The sequence below is a fragment of the Mustela lutreola genome, chromosome 2 (genome assembly GCF_030435805.1).
Source record: "Mustela lutreola isolate mMusLut2 chromosome 2, mMusLut2.pri, whole genome shotgun sequence".
Classification (NCBI taxonomy): domain Eukaryota; kingdom Metazoa; phylum Chordata; class Mammalia; order Carnivora; family Mustelidae; genus Mustela; species Mustela lutreola.
Genome location: NC_081291.1, coordinates 118,415,058 through 118,421,224, shown reverse-complemented (window position 1 = coordinate 118,421,224; position 6,167 = coordinate 118,415,058). Strand labels below are relative to the sequence as shown.

The 6,167-nt window shown below is 36.0% G+C and overlaps 3 non-coding genes across 3 annotated transcripts; all 3 read left to right on the top strand.

Annotated features, from left to right (window-relative positions):
* The first annotated feature begins 1,282 nt into the window (after window positions 1–1,282).
* LOC131826247 (small nucleolar RNA SNORA63) lies at window positions 1,283–1,413 on the top strand. The gene has a single exon (XR_009351498.1). It is a non-coding gene; the product is annotated as a small nucleolar RNA SNORA63 (small nucleolar RNA).
* Window positions 1,414–1,673: 260 nt separating this feature from the next.
* Window positions 1,674–1,852, top strand: LOC131826286 (small nucleolar RNA SNORA81). Its single transcript, XR_009351532.1, has one exon. It is a non-coding gene; the product is annotated as a small nucleolar RNA SNORA81 (small nucleolar RNA).
* A 331-nt stretch (window positions 1,853–2,183) lies between these two features.
* Window positions 2,184–2,314, top strand: LOC131826246 (small nucleolar RNA SNORA63). The gene has a single exon (XR_009351497.1). It is a non-coding gene; the product is annotated as a small nucleolar RNA SNORA63 (small nucleolar RNA).
* The last annotated feature ends 3,853 nt before the right edge of the window (window positions 2,315–6,167 follow it).

Sequence of the window (6,167 nt, the reverse complement as noted above, 5' to 3'; positions counted from 1 at the left end):
ACTTAGAGGCAAAAACAGAACTTGTTTCCCTACTTACATATCCTGCACATAGAAGAATAATTCAGGAAATGTGTGTTTGGGTTCTCTGGTTCTTTAACTGGTATCTCGAGGAACTGAGGATCCCAAGTTTGTAAAGACACAAAAGTCTAATTAAAAATGAGATTCTGAAAGAGATTTTACCATGAAGCAGTTTGATAATTCTGTGTTTTAAACTTAGGAGAGACTCTATGTTCACCTGCTTAAAAGCTGTTTGCAAACCAGAATCTGAAACTAAATGTGAGCTGTTCAGCATTTAGCTATGTGCTTCAGAAATTGCTTGCTAGAACTTGTTTTTCTACAACATAATAATTTAAGGTTTGACTTTTAGATCCAAATGGCAATCCCGGCACTTGACTACTGTGTGGAAACAACTTGTCATGCCTGCATTGTGGAAACAGTGTTCAAAATGAAATGCACAACATACAAGCTGAAATAGCACTTAGAGTTGTTGGTATTTCAGGGAGAACACCCAATACATTAAATACAAGATATCTTTGTAAGTATCACCGTATTTTTCTGTGGGCATTTTTAAACTAGTGATATTTGCGGTATGGGAAGGAAAATAATTAGCCTACCTATTTAAGCCAGTTGCCATGGGTGAATACCTTGACATGAAACTAGGACTTTTCTTTAATAAACTTTATATTTTAGAACAGTTTTAGGTTCACAAAAAAAAATTGAGAAGATAGTTTAAAAAGTTTCCATATACCTTGTCACCAGTTTCCCATATTATTAACATCTTATATTAATATGGTACATTTGTTAAAATTAACTAACCAACTGACCTTGATATAGTATTATGAACTGAAGTCCAGAATTCACTCTGATTTCCTTAGTTTATACCTAATGTCCTTTTTCTGTTCCAGGATCCCACCCAGGATACTCCATTACATTTAATTGTCAAGCTCCTCTTGGCTGTGACAGTTTCTTAAATTTTCCCAGTTTTTGATGACCTTGACAGTTTGGGGGAGTCAGATATCAGTCAGATATCGGTCAGATATTTAGTAGGATGTCCTTGTATTGGAATTTGATGTTTTTCTCAAGATTAGACTGGGCTTGTGGGTTTTTGGGGGGAAGAACCCAGAGGTAAAATGTCATTTCATCTCATTATATTAAAGATTACTACTGTTGATGAAGAAGCAGATAAAAATTCTGCGTCCAGGTATTAAAGGTTAAATCCACAAGACTTACCAGAAAGTAAATACAAGTATTCAGGTGGAGACATGATTTGTCTATTGCTGGCAGGTTGGGTTACTTGTTACAATATAGCTGTAAAGTGCTATATTGTCCTTGCCCCTGCTGAAAGCAACTGTTTCCTACAATCTCTGTCTAGCTCAATTCTATAGTAAGACAGGGACGCTTGGTCTCAAACATTATTCCTTCATTATTATTATGATAACTGTTATATCTGCTTAATTGATATGTCAACATAATTAGCCATCTCTATTTTTTTTAAGGTTGGCTTGCTTTCTGCCTTAATGTCAATCAATATGTTGGAAGTTATCAAGAAGTTCAAATTCTGATGAAGAAGGAAGAATTAACCCATGAAATTGTCAACATTTCATAATATTTTTGAAAAGGGGTAATGTTTTTCTAGTTGATATACATAAAAATTATAGCCAGAATTTTTTTTTACCTTCTTACTTAAGCTCTCTATTAAAATTGCAGAAACTAGTGTGATGTCTTTGTATTTGTAATAAAACCAGCAGATTAAGCTCAAGAAGGAAAGTAACTATACCAGATAATAGAAAAACTGAAATGAACCTCTTTCTTAAGTCTGTCATACTTTGTTTTAAGATTTGGGATGAGAATATCTGTATTTAGGCAGAATTAATCTAATGAATTTCTGACTGGTCCCTTCCAATGAAAGGATGAGAGTTAGAAATCAAATGGTTTTTTATTCCCACTCTGATAGGAATTACCATTTTCCTCTCTGAAATACTGGAGGGAAGAAAATTGTGTCCTCCCTGTGTCAAATGACAGACCACACATGCTCTTCTTTTTCAGAGCATGGCACAAAGTGTAGACTGGCTTCTGAGAAAATGCATGCTAGGAATTTCAGTATCTGATGTGCTAAGAGTAATTCCTCCCTAGTATGGGAAGTTAAGACACTGTTAACGTGTAACCATTTCCTTAATGAACTGATGCAGGACCTAGATACAATGTAGCTGTAAAGTGCTGCCTTGTCTTTGCCCCCTGCTCAAAATAAAACTGTTACCTTTCTAGCCTTGTCTGCTATGGTACTTAGCAGCCAGGGATGCATGGTCTCAGACATGTTTACCAAGTTGAACACTGACTTGATGAATGACTCTCGAGAATTAAGGCTTGTTAATATTTTGTGGGTGGTGATAGAAAGAAAGAGACATTATCAAGAAGGAATTCAGATAAGGGACAAGCCACATTTTGATTACTACCAACTTACTGGTATTTCAGTTCTTTATTTAACCATATTTATCTACTGCAGTTGGTTTTGAGGGGAAGATTTTTAACAGTCTTGGTCAGCTATAGCTGTGTGGGGGAATGAAAACTACACTCCAGTAGTGAGGTGTATGATTTATATGTGGTTCATTACTATTTTATGGCCTGGAAGATGTGCAGTACTTGCTTTTTAAATCAGAATTTGAATGTCTACTATCATAATCTTGGGCTCTTGATTTTTATGAACAACTAGTTTATGGTTATAAACTATGACCTGCCCACTACTTGTGAAAACTATATTCTCAGCTGACTATTTGTCACCTTCATTTAGTATTTTCTTTTATTCCAGTGAAATTAATTTATATATTGTGTGATTTTGTTAGCCAGATAACCTTTAAAATCATGCATGTGAATGAGGAAAATAATCTTATCACCCAGTAACATGATAAGATGTATTTAAATTCTACTTGGGCAGATTTATGGTTGATCAGAACACTGTAGGAAAACAAATGTGAAATGTAACCTAGACTTTGGGTTTTCTACAGTTGATATTCAAAAGAAAAATCAATAATGCTGTTAGATCTGGTTGCCTTCTCTTACACATAAGTCTTTTGTTGTTGTTGTTGTTGTTGTCCTGTTATTCATATCCCATGCTTTCTTGATGATTCTTCTATAATTGGGATTTTGTTAGCATTTACAGGTAGAAATTTACATCGACTCTGGCTTAAATACAGTGGTTTTATTACTAAATAAATTGATTATGTCTTGCTACTGAGGTAAGAAGAACTTTGTTTCAAGAAATAATAGGAGGCAGTGTTCCAGAATGGCATTGGTTTGATTTAGGACATGGTTTCATGAGCGAAACAGCATATTGTTTGGATAGAATGAGTCAGTATTTCCATATTTGTTTTTCTCTTGTCCCGTTTATTGGATCTTTTAAATTGCTCCAGCCAAGACATTTTTGATTGGTCATATTATCTGTTTTAGTAGAGAACTGCAGTGATAAATATATCCCAGCCATTTGTGTTACGTGTATGAGGTAAACTGAGCAGGAAACTGTGATAAATATAGGTTACCATAACAGATTTTTGGAGCTTCCTTACACACACACACACACACACACACACACATACACACACGCACACACTGTAAAAAGTTTTAAGTCCTACACTTTGTCTGTCCAATAGAACTTTCTGCAGCGATAGAAATATTGCACATCTGTGCTGCCCAACAAAGAAGTGACAAACCACAATGTGGCTATTAAAATGTGGTTAATGCAACTGATTAAATGTGTTTTCTGTTTAATTTTAATTTCAATATCCACATGTAGCTAGTGGCTGTTGTTTTGGACAACATAGTCCAAACAATAGCCAACATTCCAGAGTTTATATTTGCAGTTGGTAGTTCCAAAATTGTGTCAAAATGAATTATGTAATTGTTCTTTTTGTTTAGTCCCTCTGCATCCGTCCCAGGCCGACAACTGCTCTTGGGTGGCCCTCTTGGGCACTGGCTTTAATTTCACTACCACAAACACAATGCTGCCATCTGCTTTATAAATAATAATACTTAAGATGCTTGATAGAATCTGATTTTGCAGCCAAAGGAATCATTCTGCATATCTACAGAAGGATTCTTTTTCTTTTTCTCTATCTATTGCAATTAGCATCTAGTTAGAAGCACTTTATGTATAATCCTGGCAGATAAACCATATTGTCTTTGATAAGCAATATTCTGATTGATAATTTTTCTTTTGTTCAGAATTGGCAGTGGAGGTTGATTTGGGAGAAAAGCTGTGGCCATAAACATTGAAGAAGATGAGCAGATTCTTTGTGACATTGAGACTTTCTACAGTACCACAGTGGAGGAAATGCCAATGAATGTGGCTCACAGCACTCACTCTTGTGAACTAAGAGATAACAATGTGCATTGTGTTTTTTTCTTTGGGGATATTTGAAGCTTGTCTCAAAGCTCATAATGGATCAGAAATACAGATTTTGATAATAATGTTACTCTTACTCATGAGCTCATATGAGGAAGGTCATTGGGTTTATCTTCTTTAGAATTAGAATAATGGACTTGGATATTAAAGGTGGGATTATAAAAGTCATTCTTAGAAGTTTATTTCCTAGTTCTGTAAAAATGGTTACCCTGAACGTTCTCTGTCATCTAATACTATATTTGTCGCCTGGACAATATGTGCTGTAGAAAAGAAGTCAATTCTATTAAGCTAGTGTATCTGCTTTTATTGTGTAGTCATTAGACTGAATAGAACAAACTTGAAAACAGACTTGGTTTTTTTTTTTAAGTATTTGAATTCTTTTTCTTTGGTATTGTGTTTTTATTTCATAAAACATTTTATTAGTGGTAAGTGTGCACTGGAGCCACCCCCCTTTTTTTTTAGATTTTATTTATTTGAGAGAGAGAGAGAGAGCATGAATGGGGGGCAGGGGCAGATTCCCCACGGAATGCAGACCGATGCGGGACCCAATCCCAGAACCCAAGATCATGACATGAACTCAAGTCAGATACTCAACAGACTGAGCCACACAAGCACCCTGCACTGGAGCCTTTTGATAAGCACCAGCAACAGTCATATTCTGGGGATGAACCCCAGAAAAATTGCCATATTACATATTGAATACTCAATATACTGTAATAAGGCATATTGTATTATAATAAGGAATATTGAATTGTAATAAAGAATTTTTTTTAAGTGGTTTGGTCCTTACTCCTTAAAGAATTATACTTTTTGCCACAATTCCACATTTTCCAAGGAAAAAGATAAAAAAACAGCATTCTGTGATAAAATTTTATTCTAGTTACAAAACTACACTGAATGGATACAACCCATGTGGCTTTTCATAAAAAGTTGTAATAGTTCCAAGTTAGCTGCTGTTTGGCCATGGCCCGAAGACTAGTCAGTCAGTCAATTACAAATGTTCATCAGCAACATCTGCTAAGCATTATCTGCTTCATTGACAAAGAAGAAGTATTAGGCTGTAAGATTTCTCCTTCTGGTATGGCAAACATGTTCTGGTATATACAAAGTAGCTACTTAACAGCAAGATTTTCTATGTTAATAATTAATCAGTAGGGGTGCCTGGGTGGCTCAGTGGGTTAAAGCCTCTGCCTTCGGCTCAGGTCATGATCCCAGGATTGAGCCCCGCATCGGGCTCTCTGCTCAGCAGGGAGTCTGCTTCCTCCTCTCTCTCTCTGCCTGCCTCTCTGCCTACTTGTGATCTCTGTCTGTCAAATAAATAAAGAAAATCTTTAAAAAAAAATAATCAGTAAAGTTCTTTTTCCTGGAACAATAACATAGAGTTGCTCTAATAGGTCCTATTGGGGAAGAATTGACACTGAGCATGACCCTTGTTTCTTCTTACTCACAAACTACTTACTGAGCAGTCTTTATGTTGACCACAGTTCATAACTGGTCAAAAGAACCACTGACAGGCAGTGACCATTCCACCAGCTGTTTTGATTGGTATCACACAGAAAGGACTATGGTGGTGAATTTCTAGGTGAAAACAACCCCCACCCTCGCTTGCCACTTTCATAAAACCACTGCTGTGACAAATAAGGCAAATGCTCGAATCCTTGGAGGTATCAGACCAATTAAAAGTCACATCATTGTCTTCAGTAAGTAAATGTACAAAAGGAAATCCTAAATAAGGAGAGGCAAGGGATGACATTTACCCTGATGATCACTC